At 38.8% G+C, this 24,161-nt stretch overlaps 1 protein-coding gene across 5 annotated transcripts in view; it reads left to right on the top strand.

Moving 5' to 3' along the window:
* Positions 1-24,161, top strand: part of PIP5K1B (phosphatidylinositol-4-phosphate 5-kinase type 1 beta) — a 97,563-nt gene that overhangs the window by 4,990 nt on the left and 68,412 nt on the right. Inside the window, exon 4 of one of the 5 annotated variants that reach the window (XM_064404039.1) lies at positions 8,174-8,336. The exons of the other annotated variants lie outside the window; for them this stretch is intronic. The gene's annotated coding sequence lies outside the window, so the exon portion shown is untranslated. The remainder of the gene's footprint in view (positions 1-8,173; positions 8,337-24,161) is intronic. 5 annotated transcript variants of the gene reach the window in all.

Raw genomic sequence — 24,161 nt, 5'->3', positions numbered from 1 at the left:
ATCCTATGAAAAAGAAAGTATCAGGCTTCTGGAATCAGGTTCCACTTGGCTCCTTTTATCTTTGTGCAGACATAGAATTTGGCAGTATTTTGGCAATGGAAAATATAAATTGAGAAATCTGTCTTGATGTCCTTTTGTGGAACTTTTAGTTCATGACCACAATTATATTATACATTATGAACACAAATACAAAGATCCTTTGATTGCACAAATACTTAAAATCAATACCCTTCAACAGTAGAAATCTTGGTGTAATTTGCAGCAGTTGACAGTTATTAAGCCTTGTTAGCAGCTCCAGAAACTTGACTGTGCCATTTGAGCTGAAGAAAACTGCTGCCATTTAAGATTACAGCTTGGTGAGCAGTGCAGTTTAATGAGATGTTGCCTTCAGCACCAAACAAAGCTGACAAAAAATGCTACAACTGTTATGGCAGTTTGCCACTTTTTTGGCTGTGCTTGCACAACTGTTGGTAAGGCTTTGTGATAATATGGGATCACTGTACAGATCTGAATTAAAAATAACTTTGCAAGAACAAAAGAAACCAGTGTGAAGGGCAGCTGTTTTTCAACTGGCTCTTTAGCTGGGGCAATTTGCAGGTTCAGCCCGCATTTGTGGGGTTGTGCTGTGGTAGGGGGGTGTTAATGGCAGGGGACAGGTGTGAGAGAAGTGGAATTGATAAAATGAGACCTGATAGTTTCTCTTGCTCTTGAGAAGGTGATTGAGTGTGTGAAATTGCTGTTGGTGTTCATTTGATCTAGTCAAAAGAGGGAAACTTGTTGCTTGGTTTTAACAGCTTGGTGTTGCCTTGTCCCCAGCCTGAATCTCACTTTCTGTGCCCATCAGGGCTTCCCCCCCCCGCCCCCCTTACCTTGTTGCTGCTACTTTGTAGCAAAATTAGCTATTTTTTACTACTCTGTAGCAAAGCCCATGGTCAGATCTGTGGGAGTGAATGGACAGGATTCTCCTCACGCTGCGTGCAGAGATTCCCATCCTTTGCTATCTGGGAAAGTAATTTGCTTTCTTTCTCCTGGCGAGTTTGTTTTCACAAGAAGTTCTTGGCCTGAGTACCAGTGTGAATCCGCTAAATGCCAGAGGATACATCATAGATGATAGCTTAACTATAGGGGGGCTACAGGCCACAGTCTCACCTTTGTGCCCAGCAAAATCAGGTCATAGATCCTCCTGGGAATGTGCTCTGGTGCATAGAAAAATAAAGATATGTTTGGTGCCAGCCAACATGGCTTCACTAGGGGCAAACTGTGCCTGAAAAATTTGATGGCCTTCTATAACAGGATTATAGAGTTGGTAGTTAGGAGCAGCTGACACCACTTATCTGGACTTAGACAAAACATTTCCACTGTTCCTTGTCTCTAAACTGAAGAGACATGGCATTTGGGCCACTTGTTGTATAAGGAATTGGCTGGATGTCACACTCAAAGAGTTGTGGTCAATGGCTCAATGTCCAAGTGGAGGGCGGTGGTGAGTGGTGTCCTCAGGGGCTGGTATTGGCACCGGAGCTGTCTAACAGCTCTGTTGGTGACAGGGACCATGGGAGGGAGTGCACCCTCAGCAGCTGTGCTGATAACACTAAACTGTGGGGTGTCAGTGTGCATCCAGTGGGACTCTGACAGGCTTGAGAGCCTCATGTCAATCTCATGTAGGTCCTGCATGGGGATTGTGGCAATTCCAAGCACAAATACAGGATGGGAGGAGGATGGATTAAGAGCAGCCCTGGGTAGAAGGACTTGGGGTGCTGGACATGACTGGGCATTGTGCATGTGCAGCCTGGAGACCCAGCCACGTCCTGGGCTCCATCCAAAGCAGCATGGGCAGCAGGGCCAGGGAGGGGATTCTGTCCCTCTGCTCTGCTGAGAGCCCACCTGCAGGGCTGCATTAGCTCTGGGGTCACAGCACAGGAAGCACATGGACCTGTTGGAGCGAGTTGGGAGGAGGCCCATGAAGATGATGTGGAGCAACTCTCCTGTGAAGACAAGCTGAACAAGATGGAGAAAAAGAGAAGGTTCTGGGGAGACCTTAGAGCAGCCTTCCAGTACCTAAAAGGGGGTAAGAGAGTTGGTGAGGGACTTTTGACGAGGTCATTTAGTGACACGACAATGGGGAATGGCTTTAAATTGAAAGAGGGTAGGTTTAGATTAGATATTAAAAATAAATTCTGTACTTTGAGGATGATGAGCCACGGGAACAGGTTGTTCGGAGAAATAGTGGATTATTTGTCCCTGAAAGTGTTCAGGGCTAGGTTGGATGGGGCATTGAGCAACCTGGTCTGGTGGAAGGTGTCCCTGGTCTGCCTGTGGCTAGTGGAGTTGGAACTAGATAATGTTTAAGAATGCTTTCAATCCAAACCATTCTATGATTCTGTGATTAATTGTAGGAGTGGTGTGCCCATCACTTTCCAGGCCTCAGTGTAGCTATTCCCAAAGCAGCAGCTGGGGGAGCAGGGAGATACCAGCAGCAGCAACCTGATGGTAGTCCCAGGCCTGTACTGAGGCTGGTAGCCTGTCCTAGCCGCTCTTGCTGACTGGCATGTGTAGAAAAGTTTCCCAGTGCTGGAATGGCATTGCCATTTAGTTACGGAAAATCTTGTGAAGTCTCCTGCTATTAGCCATTGGATCATGAGAGCCAGTAAATGTTTGCTCTTGCATTCATTACAAATTGTTGTTTCTTCCCAAAAACTTTTTTTTTTCAGTTCATGAAGAGGCCTAACTGAATGAGGTAGCACATCTCAAACTGTGATTTGCTCATTACTAATGGCAGTAATAGGGTCACAGGCTGTATGTCAAATGGCCTTTTGTTGGTTTTCTGAAGATTTCTGCTAACCTCTGATTTGGAGGGAAGTTTGTAATCTGCTGGCTTACAAAACTTGGGAAATGTGGGCTTTTTCTCTGTCTTTTTTTTCCCAAGTGAACTCAGTTGCTGGTAAAACATTTTAAACACTCGTGAGCTAGAAAATTTGTAAGAAGCCAGATTTTTATTTGCGTAGTGTAAAAATCCATTGCAGCTACCAGTTCTGTCTACCTTCAATTAGAAGATTAATGAAAATATTTATTTTGGGTCAAAAGAACAGTCTTCCTGGCTATGTACCTATGTTACCCAAGCTGTAAAACTGCATTATTAAAAGGGAGCTGAGAAATTTGTGGGGCTCCTATTAGAGCTATATTGAAAATCTTCAAAGGATGACTGAGCTAAATGGTAAGATTCTGGGATATCCTGGTCACTGCTAAGATAACTTTCTGGTGTGTGCAGATGCTCTTGTTTTTTGTACCTAATTTAAGTCTTGTAGTGTCTTGTAAGAGCTTTTTGACGAAAGTAATGCAGTGGCCATTGAGACCATGGCCATGTTGAGTCTGGCAGGGAGCACTACACAGAATCAAAACTATATCAGATAAGAACACTGAACTTCATTTTCAGTAGTGCTGTCTGAGTTAAGTTTTTAGGATCACTGTATTACTTAGTTACTTTGCTGTCAAATTTGACATTCAAAACTCTGTCAAGGGATGAGTCAGCTGTGTTGTAATCCTTTGTCTTTAGTGCCTGTTTCTCTTCCTCTAGGGTTTTACAAATTTGGGAAGACTTGCTACTGATTTGTCTGAATATTTCAGTATGCATAACTCTAACAAAACGTTGCTAATAAAATATATAGTCCTATTGAGCCTTTTCACTCCAGTATGTTTGCTGACCGTATTGGGAGAGATTTGTCCGAGGATGGAGAAATGTCTTCTAGGCTGTTAGAGAGGTTGCCATGGAGGGTATTCTTTAGGAGTATGAGTCAGGGTAAAGATCATTATAACTTTACTCTTCATTGTGCAGTACATAATCAGCAGATCCACACCTGCAGTTGCTGATTGGGATCTCTGTATTTCTTTGTGATATGTTTTATATGAGATTTTTCACTGAGCAGAGGGGATGGTCTGGTGTGGAGATTTCTTCTTACCCAGCTGACTCAGCTCCTGGTCACCAGGCTGCAGAGAGATTCAGTGGTGTCTCTGTGGTTAAACAAGTAGCCTACAAAGAAGGCAGCTTATGTGTCTTACCTTGCATGAGGGAACACACCGTTATGACAAAATTGAGTTCCCAGCTTCTGCCAAAACTTGTGTCTTTGCTTGAGTTTGAGTGATGTGGAAGTCAATATGGATAACTGTATAAGGTATGTGACAGTCATACACGTCTGCATGAATGCTAGCACACAGAGAAGCCTTTGAGGGACTGGTACTTTAGCTCTTTACATCCCACTCAACTCTGAGGAAAAGAAACTTTCACATTCTGAGTAGTAATGGAAGTTCCTGAGAGGGAAGAGAGATTTCCACCAAGTTTAGTCACTTTGTTCAACATGAAAACAAAGGAAGTATTGTGAAGAGCTTTCTGGCTAGAAAACAGTAAATCTTCTCATGGGAGTCCACAGTTTCTGGTTTTGTTTTTAGTACAAACATGATGATGTAACAAAGTCATCTTGTTAAATAACGATACTTGTATGTTTAATGTAATCAGTTTTTGTTTACACTATAAACTTTTTTGCCAGCTATTCATAGATTGCTGTAGTAGGACTCTTAAATACAGCAATGGAAAGAGCATTATTGTGTATTTCTCAAGGGCAATAGAAATCTGAATTAGAAACTTTCTTTGCTTACAGGCTTTGCTGGTCTTTCCACTATAAATAGTTTTGAAGTGCTGGGAATGTGGATGAGTAAGGGTCATAGTCTTTCTGATCACATTTTTTGTAAGCATTAGTCTTCTGCTGAAATTTGTGGTGCCACTTGAATACAGTAGATGTGGTGCTTCTGAGACTAATCTTCAGGCCTGTCAGTGTGATGATTCTTCGTGCATACAGAAAGCAGAGGTGGTATTCTCAAAGATGTGTCTGTTTCCTAGGCAGAAGAACATACACAAAATGTTAATACATGAGATGAAAACAATGGAATCTAAGGTATTAAAAGTACTTCAAATTGAAGCACAAATACCTGCGTAATTTTAAGAGATCTTCTAATATTCTGATATTACTAGACAAAACAATGCAAAATTTTGGTGTTGATAATGAGAAGGAGGAGTTTGAGACCTCTTCAATAAAACAATCCATCCAATCAGAAGAGGGTCTTAATTGACCATGTGAATACAAAATTGCTTTTGTATCACTTATATAGGAATACCTGCCAAAATGTTCACCGTTGAACAATTTTTTTTTTTTTTTAAGATAAATATCTTTTCAGAGCCAGATGTAAGGATTAAGTAGTTTATAACTATAAATATTTAGGTTAAGATGGCTCACATACTGCTTTTCATTTGAAATGTATTTCTTATTGAAAGTCTTATGCTTAAGTTTTTGAAGAGAAAACAAAATTCCAGCAGTAGGAGGAGTGTCCTACTTGTTAGCCTGCAAAGCTTTAATTAAGTCTTGGAGTATTGTAAACTGTCATCTCTGCGCAGTCCCAAGTTCTCTGTCAGGAATTATGTAGAACATGGGCAACTAATTTTGACCTGTTCATGGAGAAATATTTTAATTGCATATGAAAGAGCAGATTCAGTGTACTGTGGTGTTCTCATGCAAAATAGCCAAGAAACATACGAGCATCTAGCAGAACTCGGTGTTTTGTATGGCTGCCCCAGGCCTTTGTTTAGTGTTTACAAGGTTGCTTCTCTTTCTCTAGGTTTCTGTTCTGCTAGAGAACATACTGGGTTTTGTTGTGTGTTGGTGTCTATCTAGGTGTGACTTTAGCTGTGTTTTTCATACACTTATGTTGCTAACAGACATACCCCATCTAGGACTGTCTTTGTTATTTGGCTGCCTCTCTATAGCAGAGTAGCAAAACTAGAAGCTTTGAGCAGCAGATGAATACTTTGAGTCATCTACAGCCCATACAGGCTGCAATGAGGGCAGTGTTTCCTTCATTTTTTCCTTCTTACCTCAACAGACCAGGTTGTTATTATTGTTATAATTATGTGAGCACAGGCCTTCCTGTTGTGCTGTTATTAACAAAAATGAGCACACAAAGCTTTGGGATAAAAGAGGAAATGCATTTGAATCTACTCTTCAGAGTTACTGGTTCCCAGCTTGAGATCATTGAGTTCTGCTAGCAGCTGAACTGATCAATTCACTTCCTCTTTTCAATAGCAACGCAGTAAGTCACTAAATTATTGCTTTGCTGATTACTATTCTGACTTTTCTTTACAGGCTTGTTTCTAAAGGGGAGTCTTTGACATACGCTTGTCTGACTCCTAATTTTAATAGATACTCTGCTTGCTATGGGAGGCTGAAAGTGTTGTAAGACAAATGTACAGTGCAACACCAAGAAAGGAAATTGCTATCTCTGTGTTTCAGCAATGTACATTAGCAGTATTTTCTTACTATATAAATAATTAAAAATGTTGTTTAAAATGGAAATAAGAGCCATTATATGCTTGATCTCTGGGAGCTCCAGCATCTAGATTTAGCTGTATTTTTTTGAGCTCTGAAGTCTGTTGTACTGAAGCCCAAATGGAACATGTCTCGTGTCTCTTACTGACTTCTGAGTTTGTAAGGCTTTTCCTACTTTTGGTTTGAACCTACCTAGCTTCTGGTTTTTGTGCATTATGTCACAGAAGTGACAGAAGCTCTACATGATGGAGGATTGACATATCAAACTGATCACCTGAGAGTAGTATCCTCTTTACCATAGTTTCTCCAGATGAAATGTTATGTAAGGATTCTTATAGTAATTTTGTTTTGAGGAACTCTTCATTGAATTTGTGCAAGAAGGTTTGCTGTAGTTTAGGTGCATTTGTGATCAAACTGCAACTTCGGTGCAGCCTCAAAGCAGTTGTGCATCATAGGAATATCCTACCTCATATTTTTTGGTGCTTGAATTTATTTACCTGTGATGTAAAGATTATAAATTTTTAACAGCTGAGTGACCATATGTGGAGGTCAATTATTAACTAGTAAGCAGCCATGAACATATGCATGATCACTAAGTGCAGTTACCTTCATCACTCATCTTGACTCTTTATACTTTGTGCATATGCACTGCACAGACTATCTGTAATTCAAAATTGCCCTTTGCATCTTACCACTGGTGCCAAAAAGACTTTTGGTTTTTATAGATTTTCCATATATTCGTAGCTCTGTAGACTACTATTACATAGTTATATAGGTCCTTAACTTACTGGAGTACTGTTACCCCTTCACTTAGATTTTAGAACTATAAACTAATGTCCGTGGTATCTTTACTCCTGCCTCTGTAGTGAACCAAGGACATTATTATTATTTTCTCTGTGTGTCATAGACATAATGAATGTGTGGTTAGGAGCTAGGGAGGTGGAGGGGGCTTAAGTAGGGGCAGAACCAAAAGTGTGGGGATGACTTAATTAACTATTCCTCTAATTGGACAATTTCTGTTAAGTATGCTAATTTTTTTCAGACTTATAAAATTGTCTGGTGTCAGAGCCCAGGACGTCCCTCTCATGGTCCTGGATGATCTGAGCCCCAGCTAGGTGGCTTTGAAGCCCTGGCAGGGGGGTTGGAGACCCTGGCATGCAGCCAAAGGCCCCTGCAGCTTTGGATTCGACCCATGGAACAAATTACCACCTTTGTAAGAATTAAAGGTCACAAAAGTTTAGATAGCATAATAACAGTAGTTATAGGGTGAAAAGAGAAATTTTGAAGATTTTTATTATAGGGGTCTAGGAGGCAAGATGGAGGAATTTGGGCATTGTCCTGTTCTTCCTTCTTCCTAGCCTCCATCTTCTTGGTGATAGTGGCATTTTGGGATTGGTTTAGAGTAGAAAGTCCCTGTCTAACATCAGTGATAGGTATTGGAACATAACTGTAAATATCAAATAATTAGTTTATAGTATAAAAGACAACACCAGCACCGTGGGAGGGCAGTGCGCCTTGGACTGACCAACTGAACAGACCTTGGCAGGCCAGACAGAAAGTGTTTTAGATAAGCAATAATAAACAACCTTGAGAATGTGAGCTGAAGACTTCTGGCTCCTTCTTCGACAGCTGTCTTGGGGAAAAGAGACTTTTAATACATCTTGGGGTCATCTTGACCAGAGGAAATCCTGAGAGAGTTTGGGTCCTGTATTATGTGTGCATTTCATCATATTTGCACCATGAAGGATCTTCATTTAAGGTTACTGCTTTTTATCATCTTAATATTGTTTGGCTTGTGATTTTAGGCATCCCCACTTGAATCACAATTCCAAGCTTGGTGTGAAGTGACAATCTGAATCCATAGAAGTTTGAAACCTGATGAAGACCCTTTTGTGTGATCCTACTGCTGGTGTTCCCTTTTTTGCTGTACAGGCTTATTCTCATCCCCACTCTGTCCCTCTGAGACAGGTAGGAGCTGAATTGGTGAGATCTAAATCTACATGTTCTTTGGACCAAGAAGGGGAACCCTGCTAGGTATAGGTGTGTGCCCTGATACAAAGGTTGAAATGGGTCTTTTACCTTCCATACTTGCCTGAATTTCTGTTACGTGGGCAAGGACCCCCTCTGGCCCTCACTGTCACTTTTCCCGATGGCAGTCTTGCCAGTGCCCTAAATCAGCCTTGTGCACAGTGGTGTGGGCAGGCGTGCCCCAGGCATGGCTGGCAATGGGCAGGCGTCATTGCCGTGTTGATGCAGGTGACTGATGGTGAGGAGCTTGGTGTCTGGGGGACGTGTAACCTGGTACCATAGAGAACTGATGCACATCCATAGTCTGTGCATGGTTTGGCTCTATGTTAAGAAAGAATTGTGAAAGTCACCTGTGATTGAAGGACTGTATGATCTCTTTGGTTGTGATGTGACACTGTAAAAAACAGTGTGGCTTTGTATGTTTCATTCTTCTCACATCAGGTTGTATTTGAGTAATTATAAGTTCTCTTTGAGCAAAAAAGTTACTCAGGAACAAACATCTTTTTTATTAAATTAAGGCAGTGTGAATTGTGGGACAAAACCCCCCACCAGTACTAGCTGGGATTGGTAGCTAATTTGCTTCACTTAATTTTTTTTTTTAAATAATAGCATATGTACTGCCAAGTTATAATCCAGCTTAGGTTGTACATTTGCCTTTTAAAAGGAAGCTGCTCATGTTTTGTTTGGTTTTGTTGGTTTTGTTCCCTCACTCTGATACAGGCTACCAAAAAAATGGAGTGATTTATTTCAGAAATGTAAGCCATAGTAATTAAGATAAGACATCTTTTAAACTTTTTCCATGCATGGCATTATTGAAGCTCTTACTGGAGCTGAGTTTTTCCTGTTTATGACTACATTCCTATGCCAGGCTGATTCTGTGGTCAGAAAGACCTTGGAAGTCACAGGGACACAGCAGTATCAAGCTGCTATATTTTTTTCCAAAACTCAGGGGGACTTCCATGTGGTTGTTTGGGGTTCATGAGAGATCTTAAATAATCATATTCAGTTAATTTTCATCTGAAATTATCTGGTCTATTCAAATGTTGTTCATACATGCATTATAGAACTTTGAGTTGAATTTATGTAGTTAACAAATAGGATCTGAAATTCCCTCAGTCTTGATGTTCAGTATATTTCTGACTTAATGTGGAGTAACAGGATAGCACCATACTATGGCAAGTATGAAAGCACACAAGTACATTGTGTAGTATGGTTAAACTGGAGGTTATAATGCAAGTGGAAATTTTAGATGATGTTAGATGCATAATATCAGACTATGTTAGGAAGTAAACTATATGTTTTTTGCTTGGCTTTGATTTGTTGTTTTTTTGGAGGGTTTTGGGTTTTTTTGACTGTGAATTTTTTATTCTGTTTTGTTTAGGGGATTTTTGGCTTTTAATTTGGTTGGTTTGTTTGCTTGTTTGGGGGCCTTTTGGCGGGTGGTTTTTTGGGGTGTGTTCGTTGGGTTTCTTTTTTTTTTTTTTTTTTTTTTTTCCCTTGTCACAGCATTACATTAATAGAAAAATGTAGTTTACCTGTAAATAAATGGTGGTAAAGTCCATTACAAAAAGTGTGGCTCATAAATATTGAGTTAAAAAACAAAGGATGCTTTACAATATTTTTGTTGGCTGATATTGAACAAATCTTTGATTCTTTCATAGATCTTCAAAGCAGAAAGAGTTTAACTTCAAACTTGAGGTATAATTACAGGGACATAAGTTTCTTTCAGTGCTTTAACTTGTTTGTTGAAAAGTAAACATTTTTCTCAGTGTTTGCAACACTCTAATATTGTGCTAAAGCATCCAAAATTACATGAAATCTGCTAGAAATATGTATTTTTATGAAGTAGTTTGACAAAGTAACTAGGTTTAGAAAAAAATTATTCTTAATTTTTGCATTTGCAATAATCTCTAGGGATCCTACTGACAAATCTCAGGCTGGAAATTAGTAACTGCTTGGGTTTAAACTTTGTTTTAGTAGCAGCCATATTAAATGCTTGGATGTTTGCTTGCAGTGCTCTTTATATTGTTTATCCTTTTACAAAGAGTGCATTTGACACAGTGGGGATTATTGCATTTAAAAGCAGCAAAAGTGTGGCAGAAAAGGTTGGAAGTAAACAAATTTGACTTAGATGTTTTGGCTAATTGAAATGAGTAGCAGCTCTTGATACAGGGAGATGGATGTTCAGAGTCTTTCTGTGGGGCCTCAGAAATACTCAATATAAACATTGACTCTGTGACTTTGTTACTTTCACCACCAGCTGTAAGTGATACTTAGAATAGGTTTTGCAAACTCTGAGAAATACTGTGTAGTATCAATTCTACAAAGTGAAAATGATAGTCTGTCTTTAATATACTAAAAGTTGGGATTTGCATCCTTCCAAAACATGGAAGGATGAGGAATAAAATCTTCAGTGGTTTTCTTAAAGCTTTTATGAGGTTTGCTGGACACAGTGTCTTCACCATTAAAATTAAATGTAAATTTTCAAACACAATTTTTACAGAGCACAAAATGCAACGTTGCATTTTGTTGAAGAATTGAAGCTAGCTGTTACATGGAAATGAGTAGTTCAGCAAGATGCAGCTGGTTCTTGTAGCCTCAGTTCTGATTGTATAGATTTGTTGTATAAGGCACTGGAGGTAAAAGCATTTCATGAAGTGTAGTACATAAGACCTGGGCTATATAAGCTTTTGCTTTTTATTAAAAGCTTGCACTTAGATTGTCAATCCTCTGCAACAAGCTGCCCCTTAAAACCTAGTGCATGAGGAGAAAGTCAGGGCTAACCCTGTAAGACCCACTGAGTTGCTGCAGCTCCTTCTGGCAGAAGTGAGGGTTCCAAAGGTGCAGCCTTTTATGTGAGAGACTCTTAAGGGCTAAATAAGCAAGTTGTAGGAGCTGTGCCTTTAAGGACTAGCAGAAACACAATATAGTGAGTACAGGGAAGGGTAAGATCCCATGATAGAGGCCCATTTCCACCTGCATGTTTCCTGTGGTTCATCTCTACCTTGAAGGAGAGCAGAGCCTGTTGCTTGTCTCTGTACAGGGTAAGCAAATGCAGGCTGTGAACCTGCTTGTGCTGTAGGATCTCTCAGAGACTCCAGCAGCACACAGAGTCAGATTTCACTTGTAAAATGTCTGTGTTATCTACTGGGCCTTGGCCATGTATTTCTTGTCATATATTCTATTAGGTAACTTTTTATTTGTGCCTACGAAATATTGGAATATATTCTGTTCTGTCACACGTGTTCTCTTGACACACAACACTGTGTGCACATAAGTGAGAATCAGACCTGGTATTCAGGGAATAATTGGCAAAGCCAGCAGTGATATTGGGAAGTTACAAGGCCATTTGTCATAATTCCATCTGTTCATTTACCTTATCTTCACGAGAATAAGGTTCTCTGCAGGGAAAGCAGATGTTTTAATGCTCAGACAGTGAATCATCATTCCAGGTGCATGCAATGGGTATTAAATGTAGAGCGAGAAAAAGAATACCACTTGTTCCAGTTTTGACTTTGTTGCACTAACAGCAGCTAGCAAAGGTGAGTGACAACAGTAGTAGAAACCGTTCATCGTAATATAACTAAATGGCGTAGTATGTAGCATGTAATGTAGACAGAATACATAATCTACATGTATACTAATTGTCTATCCATGTATAAAAGCATTCTTTAGCTTACTTATGAAGGGCTTTTCTGAACTCAAGTAAGATTTACATTTTATGTTTCTTTCATTCCAATATGCCTGCTTAATGGCTAAAAATTGTGCTTTTTCAGAGATGAAAAGCCTATGCTGTTTTCAAAAGTCTGCTCTGAACAGTGGTATTTTTAAATTCCTTTTTGTTTCTAGTAAAATTGAGGTGACTGACCACAGGTTTGTGAGTACTTACAGAATAGTTTTTTTCTGTCTTGAATTACATTACTGGGGGGTTGGGGGGAATGGCTGTTAAGGAGGTAATTTCAAGCAACATTTTATTGGAAAATGTGTGAGTTAGGGTGACTTTCCTCTCACCCCCGTTCTATTTAGATCCTGTAAGAACTCTAATATATCTTGCATGATTCTGTAGTATTGTATGTATAAACTTCACAAGTTGTTGTGCCTGTAAGTGTCTATGCTTCAACTATATGAATGATTCTGTCTCTTGCTACTTGTCCCACTGCTGCAAGGGGATGTATATGTTTTTAGTAAGGTGCATAGTGCCTCCTTGAAGCTGTAAGCTGAAAGCTTCTTGTAAGCAAGTTAGAATACCTAATGTGCTTTTTGTGCAACTCAGATATTGAAATTGGAAAATACTCTTTCCAGTTGCACTGTTGAAGCATTAAGAGAGCTTTGCTATGCAGGCATGAAACCAATAAGCACTCCCTTTTCAGATTTCCTTAGTTCTCAAGAGAGGTGGACAAAGCTGTACTCCAGATCTTTGCAAACACTGATGGTTAAGCCTGACAGCCAAAATAAAGAAATATATTCTTGTCTGTCATGGTGCTTCAAGAAGCATGCTCTGGTTCTGAAGCAGTTGTAATAAGTGCAGTTAAAACTCCCCCATTAAGTGCAGTTAAAATACCCCGTTTTCATATGGGATTTTTTGAAACTGGGCTGCTTTTGCGAGTTTTTAAAAAATGTCTCCTCTGTGGTTATTGCTGGCTTCTCATAAAATGTGGTACAGATAGTCCTGTCTGGATCTGCAGCATATTGCAGATGCAGCCTCTTGGGCCTTCTCTTTTTTCAAATCCATCATTTCTTAAATCCAGGACTCTGTTTTGGTTTATGCTAAATGCAGCTTCAAAAACTACTATTTCAAGACAAAATAGTTTTAAAAAAGTTTCATGCAAATAGCTCTAGCTTTCTTTCTTAGAGAGTTTCCTTAAATACTATTCAAAGTGCCTGTTGTAGGGTTGTGCACTATAATTCATGCATGTCATTTGACAATAAAAACTTTTACCAGTGGAAAGTCTTAGAGGGGAGAGAGTGTATCAGATTGAGGATGGCGGGTGAAAAGCCTTTCATTTTCTAGTCTGTTGCAGAACCACACTTTTTTTCCCCTGGCTTTCTGCACTGCATAAAGATGCACCAATAACTCATTTGCCTGTATTTTATCTACCAGAGCAATTTTTTCTGGAGTGGTCAACCTACCTCTCCTACTTCTTGTGTTTCTTTCTTTTTTCCTTATTCTTTTGAGATTTGTATAATATACTTGTTTGGGGTGACATTTACTGAGATTTATGTAGCCTGGCTCCTGTGTGAGATGTGAAATACTTTGGTCTTTCACTATTTATGCCCTAAAATGGGGATAAGAGATGCATCTTATATATGAGAAATACTGCTTTTATTTAAGTAAATGTAAATATATAATAAAATTATCTTTTACAAATAATAATGAGGGCTGGATTTTGTCGGACTAAGAGACACTGGATTTGTATTACTTTGTGTTCTTAATAAGTAATACAACAAAACTAAGATGTGTATGTATTAACAAAGTGTTATGCTGTTGTTTCCTTAGGATTAGTTTTGCTATTAGTATTCTGTGAGATTTTTTCTGAAGCTGCTGCAATAGAGGTGGGGGTTTTGTGACACAAGTACTTCAATTTTTTTTTTAAATTAAAAAAACCCAAAACAAAACAGGTTCTGCAAGCAGCCAAGCATTAAAGCAATTTCACTAAGGCTGTAGTAATGCAAGAAGTAAGGGAAACACATTTCTTCAGAAACAACTTGCTTCTCTTATTTTTGAGCCATTTCTTGTGACACTGAAAGTTGTTCCCAGTGGAAATAATGGTGCATGGTGCTAAGTGATAACAGGAAGTTATATTGGGAGAAGTGTGCAGTGACAGAGTGCAGGAAGGTAGTGGTGAAACTTTCTCATATAGGAGCACACATACTGCAGCATACTGTCAAATTAGCATTGATTTAATGAGCTGCAAAGGCAGCCCTTGGACCTGTATCTCAAATTTAACACTGATAAAACGGTGTGTTCTGCAGAAAGCCTACTTGGAATGTATTTATGGAATGTCTTCATGTTCAAAAATACTAATAAATCTCTTTTGACACAGAGTGTTGGCGGGGGTGGGGTGTGGAAATCATGCTGTATTTTTTCCCTTATTACTAAATATGTATATTCCTGGTAAGAATTATGTAACAACAAGCTGCAAAATGGGAAAAAACAAATGTGTTTCAAGTTATCCCGAGAGCATTAGTATAGTTAATAGTGAAATCTGGAGATTAAGCTAGAAAATGTCTAGCAGGACTGTAGATCATTTGAAATCACAAAGATAGTCCAGATGTTAAAAAATAATTTTTTACCAGTTACACTGAGGTCACAAAGGAACAAACCTGACATATTTGTAGCTAGAAATGATGTTGTCGTGTTCAGGACGTGGCAGTGTGAGAAAAATCCAGGCCTCTGTATGGTGTCTCCTCTTCTGTGGGATAAGAAACAGAGGCCTCAGTCAGTGCATGTTGAGTGTGGTGCTTCATATTTATACCTTGCAAAGACATGCAAGGTATAAACATGGTGTTTATACCATCATACAGGCGTGAGACTCAAAGTCTGTGCAAAAAAACAATAGATGGACTACTTTTCTGCTTCAACAAAGCATACACAGGTTAGTTCTGCTAGTGTAGGATGAATATAAGAGTAAGAGAGTGCAGAGCTGTTTCAGTCATAGAAATACTTTCCTATGAAGTACTTTGTTTGTATACAAATAACTTCTGTCAGTGCAGAAGTAGGAGGACAACGATTTCCCTATCCAGACTGCTATGAATACTTCCAGTGCAAGATATGTGGAAAGATGATCAGAGGTCTGGAGCACCTCTCCTGTCAAGACAGGTTGAGAGAGTTGTAATTTTTCAGCCTGGAGAAGAGAAGGCTCCAGGGAGACTTTATTGCATCTTTAAGTACCTAAAGGGTACCTACAAGAAAGCTGGTGATGGGCTTTTGTCAAAGCCATGTAGTGACAAAGACCAATGGCTTTAAACTGGGAGAATATGGATTGGATATTGGGAAGAAATTCTTTACTATGTGGGTGATGGGATACTGGAACTGGTTGTCCACAGAATTTGAGTGTCACATCCCTGTCAGTGTTCAAGGTCAGGTTGGATGGGGCTTTGAGCAACCTGGACTACTGAGAGGTGCCATGCCAGTGGAGTTGGAAGAATATGATCTTTAAGACCTATTCCAGTCCAAGCCATTCTATGATCCTATAAACTGCTATACTAAAATTCACACATGAAAGCTTTTTGCTGGAATTGTGATCATGAGATGTAAATCACAGTAGTGATAGCCTGTATATCGCCGGGTCTATACTTAAGCTTCTATGTGAAAGAAAAACCTATGCATACAATATTTGCATTTTCTGTTTTGTTTAATCTGTGATCCCTTTTGCGTGATATAATTGATAGAGGAAACAAAGGATGCATGAGCAGTAGGTGCCCATGGTAAAGGCTCTCTGTTATTAAAAAAAAAAAAAAGTATTACAGAGGTAACATCACTCATTCAAACCTTTTCTGCTTTATTGTGATTGGGCTTCCCATCCCCATGAGGCTAATTTTGGACCCTGGTAACAGAGGTTGGAAAGAAATTGAAACTTATGCCTTTGTCCAATTTGCAAGAACAGTGTAACACAGAACTTTGGCCAAGTTGAGATTCACATCTTGCTCCTTTGACTGTGTCCCTTAGTTCAGAAGTTCCTTTTGTAGCCATCAAATTATCCAAACAGGGAATATGCAAATGTAACTTTTTGCTATAGATCAATGTACACCTAGACTTCCAGATGTGTCTGTTTTGCTTGGAAAAACGCCATTTGGAGGATCATCACAAATGTGAACAGTAATTCAATCTTAGTTGCCTGACTGGGTTTTAAAATATGCTTTACCTGCATCTCTACTAAAGATCAATGTATTTGAAATAACCATTCAGGAGGATGTTTCCCAATATCGACAGGATGTACTGCAGTAAAAGCAGTGTGTAATAACTTGCTGAATTTTTCAATATGTATTGTTGCTTTTGTTTTAGCATATATTTAATACCTCAGATTGATCCATCTGCAAATATTGCTGTACTTGATATAGTCCTCACAGAGATGCATTAAAATATGCCTTTTATTTTTTTTTCTTTAATTAAAGAAAGGGGGAAAATTGTTTTCTTTGCTCTCTTTCTTACAATACAACTATCATCTCTTTATTGACTTTTTAAATATATTTTTCCCTTCCCCTTAGTACCCTTTTGACCATTCAAATTTAATGGCACTGAAGGCCTCTTTTTAGCAGACAAAAGCAGAAATCATTTCCTATGCATGTGTTTCCTGTTAATATGTACTTTCCTTCTACTTTGGTTCCCTTGGTCTTCATCCACTACTGCTTCCAATTCCTCTTTTCTTCCCAGTTCAGTTGTGCACAATCCCTTGTTGAGTCTCTCCCTTCCCTTCTTGCCTTTTTTGCTCTTTATTTTTACTTTGTTTCCCATTCCAACTTGCTCCCTGTGCTCACTTGCACCCTTCCTGTCTGTTTTATGCATAAAAGTCTTCAAAGTGAAAGAAAGAATGATTTTTAGCTGGATTTAGTTTTCTTGCTGTGAGGACATAAACAGTTCAAATGAAATGGACAAAGTGAGAGACAGAGAGATAGACTTCCAGGAGCCTTGGCTGATTTCTCAGCAAAGAAAGGTACACACTCTCACAAAGATGCATACCATGCAGGTATGTAATGCCCCTGGACATTCCTCTTCTGTCCCCCCAGCCTCATACATGTCAGTTCTTGGGAGCTGTATTTGTTATGCAGAGTTCTTGTGCTACCTGTAACTCAATGGTATGGAAGGAGATCCCTCCAAACCCAAGTTTGTGACCTGCTGGGCCCATTGATGCAAGAGGTTTTTCAGAGGCAGGTGTAGAAAAACAGGCACCGACTGTAGATTTCTACCAACATATTTTAGTAGAACAAGATATCCAGGATTAGTTATAAAATTATTTTTTTCTAATTAGTTATATTAATTAGAAAACCACATCATCTTTGCTATGATTTGGAGAAGCTCCTGAGAGAAGCATCTACCAAAAAACATTGCTTGACCACTGCCTTACTGCTGTGAGGGGAGATGGATTTGCCATCCACTGCTGTGTTAAGTCTGTGCATCTTCTTTCTGTCATTGCCTGACTTCACCATCACCTAGCAACTCCTTCATCCTCTTGAAAAAAACTGCAAGCTCAGACCTGTATCTCCAAACCAGTGCTTTTTACTGAAAACCTTTTGCTTTGAAGGGAGATGTGGATAATGTCTAATTTTTTCAGCTTTTATACCGGACCAGTGTTAGTCACTGCTTGTTAACAGCAGCTTTTTGAATGTGATTACACCTTCAGACTGGCCTTGTGAGGCATCTTAGTGTCTAGCCTTCCTCTCTGTCACTTTTGCATGTGCACGCACTAACTCGCACACCAGCTAGAGCTGGTAAACCTCAGTAAAGGTTTTTAGCTGATCTAAAACTAAAGGTTTTCTTAAGCTAATGGCTGCCGTTTACAAGCATGTGGGTAGTCGTGCTCTGCAAGAAAATTGTTCATGTCACCATCACCATTTTTGTGACGACCTGCTGCACCTGTTTCTGCAGTGAAAATGACCATCTGTCTGCTCCCTGGCCATCCTTGCTGCTAGAATGATGATGAAGGGTAAGCAGGCAGGCTTGTCTGGCTGGCTCTTGTCTCGCAGTATTCTTGCCCTTTATTTGGCAGTCCTTGGTTACTAATGCTGGGCTGCAGCTCAGTGCTCTTATAACACTGCCATATTGCAAGCAAAACTGAAGGCTGGTTTATTTCTATAAAGTAAAAGCATAGCCAGCTAGAATGAAATTTTAATGAATATCACTTTTCTCTTACATAGCTAATCATCAGGGTCTGTATTCCCAGGAATAAGATAGAAAACAGACAGGTTCAGGGACTACACACTGTTAACAACAACTCTTCAAAGGCAATTTTCTGTAAATGCATTTAAAATATGTGCTATTGAACATAATGATCTTTATCATCTCAGACTAAAACCCCCCAATCCAGTAGCCAGTAAAATTGCAGGCTGAAAAAGGTATTTATTTTATTTAATCAGATGTTCCAGCAGATTTATGCTGGGTAAGGAATATAATAAAATAGGCTATTGCATTGTACACCTTAAGTTGTAAGAACACTCTGTTCCTCAGATAGTGTGTTGACTGAATTGTTGGGCCTTTTCCACTTTAGTGTATGGAATCTTTATAATATTCATAGCCATGTTTCATCTTGTCAGAATCTTGTTCTTTTTCTAGTTAACAATTCATAAAACAGTATACATTGAGCAAAAACTGTGATTAGTTGTGTGGGTTTTTTTCTTTCTAAATGCTGAAAGCTGTATTTTTACCTTTTGAAGACTATGGTGTGGGCTGTTAACTGACTTAGAGATAATACTGGATGCTTTTTCTATCCTACTTATAATGATGCTTCTAACCCAGTTATAATGATACAGTGAGAGGTGGAGATATTGTTTCAAAGGGCTTTTGTGTGAAGGAGGGAGATTCTTATTTAAGCCTCTCAAGAATTCAGAGACCTTTTAATTTGTGGGAAAACTCACACTCGTTTTCTTGGAAGAGTTCACAGGTTCTGGTGTCAGATTATGTATGGCTCTTCTACAAAGCTATCACCCACTGCTTATTCTTGTTGCTGGTGGTAAATGAACTGTCTTCTTTTTGTTTGAAGTCCTGTTCACATGTATATGGACACTTTTAAATTGAAATGGGCCAGTTTATGTGCAGATGTGTTCTTTACTTAAGTGATAGCTTAAGATTTTGAATTTTCCTATAATATTTCCAGCTAGGTTATTTAAAGAAATTCAGCTAGTCATTTGCAAAGAAGTTCAGGGGGAGGGAGACTATGATGGTGCTTCTATATAGTTTGTTAACTTGCATTTTTTAAATACAAAAATGTTTAAAGTGGTGCAACTATATGTGGAGTATAAACAACATCTGAAGAATAATAGAGTGTTTCAGAACTGGCAAAAACATCTAGTAATGACTTCATCTTACTTTCTTGCTGCCAAAACTGTTCAGGGACAGGTTTTTCAATTTGGTTTGGCAAGTGAAAGACCGTTGGAGACAATTTGTTTATGTCATTTGGCTGGAAATAACTACTTTAAAAGGTTTATTTGAAAACATTTGTAATGCCATTTAAAAATTCTGTGACTGTGTCCATGCCTTAAAACAGCTGTGCAAGTTTCTTACCATGATATACCTCATGTTACTTAATGTTAGTAGGGTAGATGTGTGTGTTGATGTGGTTTGTATTTGTATGTTACAGTGCAGATATGCTTGTCATTCAGCTGAGTGCCAAAGCATACTGTTGGGAAAAATAGTAGGCACTCGCCCATTCTGATCTGTTCATCCAAGACATGGCTTGGAGAACAATGATGCCTTTTCCTGGTGTTAAAAATTTAAGAGCCAGACATAGTTAAAGGATGAGGGGTTTTTACATTAGTATTTTAAGAAGGATCCTTATTGGTGCACCACTTCACCAAGGTGGGATGCGCCGCAATGCGCACACAGCAGATCACGTGTACAATTTATAGACTTTACAAATCAGCATATCTAACAAGGACATCCCAAGGGGAGGCCTGGATGAATGGCATGGAATTCCCCCATGCATGGAATTCCCCCGTGGATGGGCCAAATTTCTGGTTTACAGATATATTCTAGAGAGGACATTGTTTTCTCAAGATAGTGTAGGGTTTTCTGGCCTCCTGCCATGAGGCCTTTAGGAAGTTTAGTCTCCTGGCCTAACAGAATACTAGGAATACACTAAGTTATCAGACTTAAGGAATTATAAATATGCATGCTAAGAGTACTGAGGATACATGAAAGTTATAGAAAAGGTATACAAAAGAAAAGGCAAAAAATCATCTTGGCATGGACAGAAATATATGATCCCTTATAAGGGCAGTAGTAACCTTTACATTTAAGCAGCCACATTCCAGTCAGAGAATGGAATAATTTTACAAATATTGTGACAGATCTTTTGGTTCCCACATTGCAGTTCTACTGTAGTGGCTGCAAAATATCTGTCCTGGTTTGATGACAGGAGCTCTGACAAATATCACTATTTCCTTACATGCTGAGCAGTTTTTTAATGAATTGGTTTCAGAAATTCATGTTATTGTATTAGTCATGTTTTTTGAGGTTTTTTTTCATCCTATGTAGCTTCTGAAATAGTTCTTTTCTCCCTTGAAACTTTCTCTGTGGTTTAAAAAGAAATGTGTTAGAGAGCTCCTTTAAACCAAGAAGCCTCGAGCTTTTGTCCTTTATAGGGCATTTCATAAAATGGGATTAATACTTTTCTTTTATATAGCTTTTTGAGTGATTTCAGAAATATATCTGAGGAACTTCTGCTCTATAGGAAACTGAGAGCTCTTAATCAAAGGATCTCTGGTGATGTAGGATTTGTTTTCTGCTGAGGCTGGTACAGGACGTTTTTTTCAAGTCCTTTTCAAGAGTAAAGTAAGCTTTCTATTAAATGCCAACCAAAGTTAAGTTGTAGGGGTCCAAGGGAAGCATCTACTAATTGCAGTTTTAGCTTTCCTGAAGGAAAAGAGTATGTGAGAGATTAATTGGTTGCAATAGATTTTCTTACTCATTAGGGTAACTTAGAGTATCTCTCATCTTGAATTTGTACACAACTTTTGAATTTGGTACTTAGATCATTTGTCTATACCCTTTCTTTGGTGACCTTATTTTTCGTACAAGCTAGGCACCTGAAAAACAAGTTGCTGTATGAATATACATTTGGGAACCTCACCTTAGCCATGCATTTCCATTTTCTCTCAAGCTAATGTTGAACAGTTCAGGTGCTGTTGCCTGGCCCATCCAGCTCTGCTGCTAATCCTTCTTTCCATCTGTTTCTCAGTCTTGTTTCCTGGTATTATCACTAGTGGACTGGTGAATCTGAGGTAATACAAAATTATATGGGTGATTGAAACAGCTGGGTCAATTGGTCTCCCCTCCATTGTGGATCAAGGGTCTAACAGTATTCATTACCTTCTTCATTCCCTCCCAAGTTTCTTTTTTATCTTAGGGGTGACCATAACAAAGCTGTTATAAGGAGTTCCATTACGGTTGCTATTCTTTGGTAGGTTACTTTTTTTGTTAGTTTAATTGTCTAAGTGAGTTCTCCTGGGCAGGAGTAGCACTGGTGCATAATAATGATGCTATCCAACACATGCTTGAAAGGCAGGACCACAGCAGCATCAGCCTGGACCAGCTGAAATTGTTGCAGATATCCAGTCTGAGTGATACATAGTGATTCAATGGAAACCCGGAGGAGTCGTGGCAGTAACCAGATCTTTTTCTTCCTTCAAGACATTATCAACTACTTTCTAAAAGTTGTCTAATCTATCAAAAGGATCTCAAATATTATCTGTCACATCATCCAGGGTAATCTCTTCTACTCTTCAGCTGTCTGTTTGCAGCTGTATGGAATGGCACTCAGCTGGAGACAAAAAGGGGATTTTAAAATACTTGAATTTATTAGATAATGTTACTGCTGAACAGTTTAACTTAATTCATTGTTAATTCAATGTTAATTCATTAACAGCTATATGCACAAAAGTTATACTCAGAGGACCTGGGGAAGAAACTACAGAGAACTTGAAGATCGTAATAATCCAGTCATGCATTGAGTTCAGTGTTTCCATGACATATCTTTCTGCAAACTTTGTTGTGAATAATTGCATGCTGATATGAAAATGGCCTAAACAATTCCCAGCAGTGTAACTCATAATTTATGAGTTACCTGTGTGGAACTGATGCACAAATTATGCCATCTGTTTCAGTGCATGCAAATTATTTTAACCACAGCTTTTTTGTGTTGTCCACCCAAAACTCTCAATGTTCTTTAGAGCAAAGAATTCTTATTACCATTTTTTATTTGTGCCTGTGTTGTAAAGTTATGTTTGCATAGCAGTTTTAAGTGTGGTTGACCTCCTTTTGAAGAGTTCTTATTATGAATGTATTTCTTATCAAAGTAACTTGTCCTTTGCTTTTCTGCTTTTTATCTTGCTTGTTCAGTCTATTCTTTTTATACTTAATCTTCTCCAAGTCCATTTGACCTGTTTTTCTTTTCTCAAATGACTATTTCTGGAGTTTCAAATTACTAAAGCTTCTGGGCTGAGCAAATTACTCTTTTATATCTATTCCTCACCCAGCAAGGTGGGATTATTTGCATCCCTGTATCATTCCTTTAGAAATGCACACCTTCACTGATCTTCTTTTTGCCATACATGAGATTTCATTCCCCATGAATCTTACCTGCTGCTTCTATGAGTGAAGCAGCTTGCTGTGCTTTCCTTTCAAGAAATCATAATCACAGTGTTGCATGATCCCTGTCACTCTATTTCTCATGTACCATTAGAGACAAATGTAGAAGAATTTTCCCTCTCCTTGTGCCTTTTTCCTTATCAACCATTTGTCTCAGTGCGTAGCAGTATTTTATTGGACAGCATGCATTACGTGGTGGTTTTATCTCAAAGTGCAGTGTCTGATATGTGTTAGTAACAGTAGGCCATTGCCATATCAAAGTTCCAAAGTAAAGGAGCAGAACTCTGATTCTGGGCTCTGCCAAGTCTTCTACCTGTGCCCTTCACTGTGATACTACCTAACTTATATTGCTTACTGTTGTATATAGCATGCAGATGTTTCCTTCTTTCAGTTTTTTCAAAGAAAACCCTATCTTGACACTTTTATTAATTTGTAATTCCAGATGGCTTTATAGAAAGCTTGCTAGTCTTCTAAAATGTGCTGTTATTGTGCTATTATTGTAAAAGTGCACGTGAAATCAGAATAGTGAAAACATAAGTAGCAATTGGGAAGTCTTCTTTGGCTATGTCCAAATATGCCTTTCTGCTTTGTATGCTTTCAGACTGTTACTAAATAATGAGAAGTAAATGGGGGCATTTCACTTTGTGAAAGGAGGGCCTGTTAACCGTTTCTGCAAGATACACAATTTGACGTCAGTTATGTCAGAGATCAAATGTTTGTTCTTTCTGATTGCTGATCTGAGCTCACTGATTTGGAAAAGTCCCATGGTTATTAAGACATCAACACCATCTATTACACAGTAGAAAGTTTGCTCTGCTTTTACAGATGGTGTTTGGCAAGACGTAAGAGATCCTCAGGTGCTTCTGGGGAAAGCAGAAGACACAATATTTGACATGTTTAAAATGTTAAGTAGGCTAATAGGGGATAGAGGAGTGAGATAGATTTAAGGCCCTCAGAATGAAGCCTTGAATTTGGAAATTCCTGGAGGAGGAACAAAACCCAGCCCACCTCTTCCATGCAGAATCCACAAAATACAGAAGTTACAGATTAAAATCTGTGTGCTTTGTTGAATGAGGACAGTATGCTGTATTTCCAAGGACTTCTACACTTTGGCTCCTTCAGTGAATTTTCAGTTTTATTTGCATTGTTGTAAAAAAGTTTCCATCTGAAGGAATCACAGCAGATTATTTTTGAAACTAAGGATATGATTTGTAGCTATAGTTTGCGATGCTGTTCCTGCAACCCTGGATATTACAATGGTAGTGCATTTCAACTTGAAGAACTGGTTAGTGCATAAGGACTACCACTTTAAATGGAAGAGGAAGGGAGTCTTGTAGGTTCTGGGTAATCAGATGTGTTCTGAGTATTTGTAGGCTTTGATGGAAGTGGTATTTTCTGAAGTTCCACATTTTAATTTTTTTTCCTATCTGAAAGTTAAAGGAGGAAGATAGATGATCTGACAT

This window comes from Passer domesticus, chromosome Z (genome assembly GCF_036417665.1).
Source record: "Passer domesticus isolate bPasDom1 chromosome Z, bPasDom1.hap1, whole genome shotgun sequence".
Lineage (NCBI taxonomy): Eukaryota > Metazoa > Chordata > Aves > Passeriformes > Passeridae > Passer > Passer domesticus.
The sequence above is the reverse complement of the archived record's forward strand: the minus strand, read 5'-3'. Positions and strand labels throughout refer to the sequence as shown.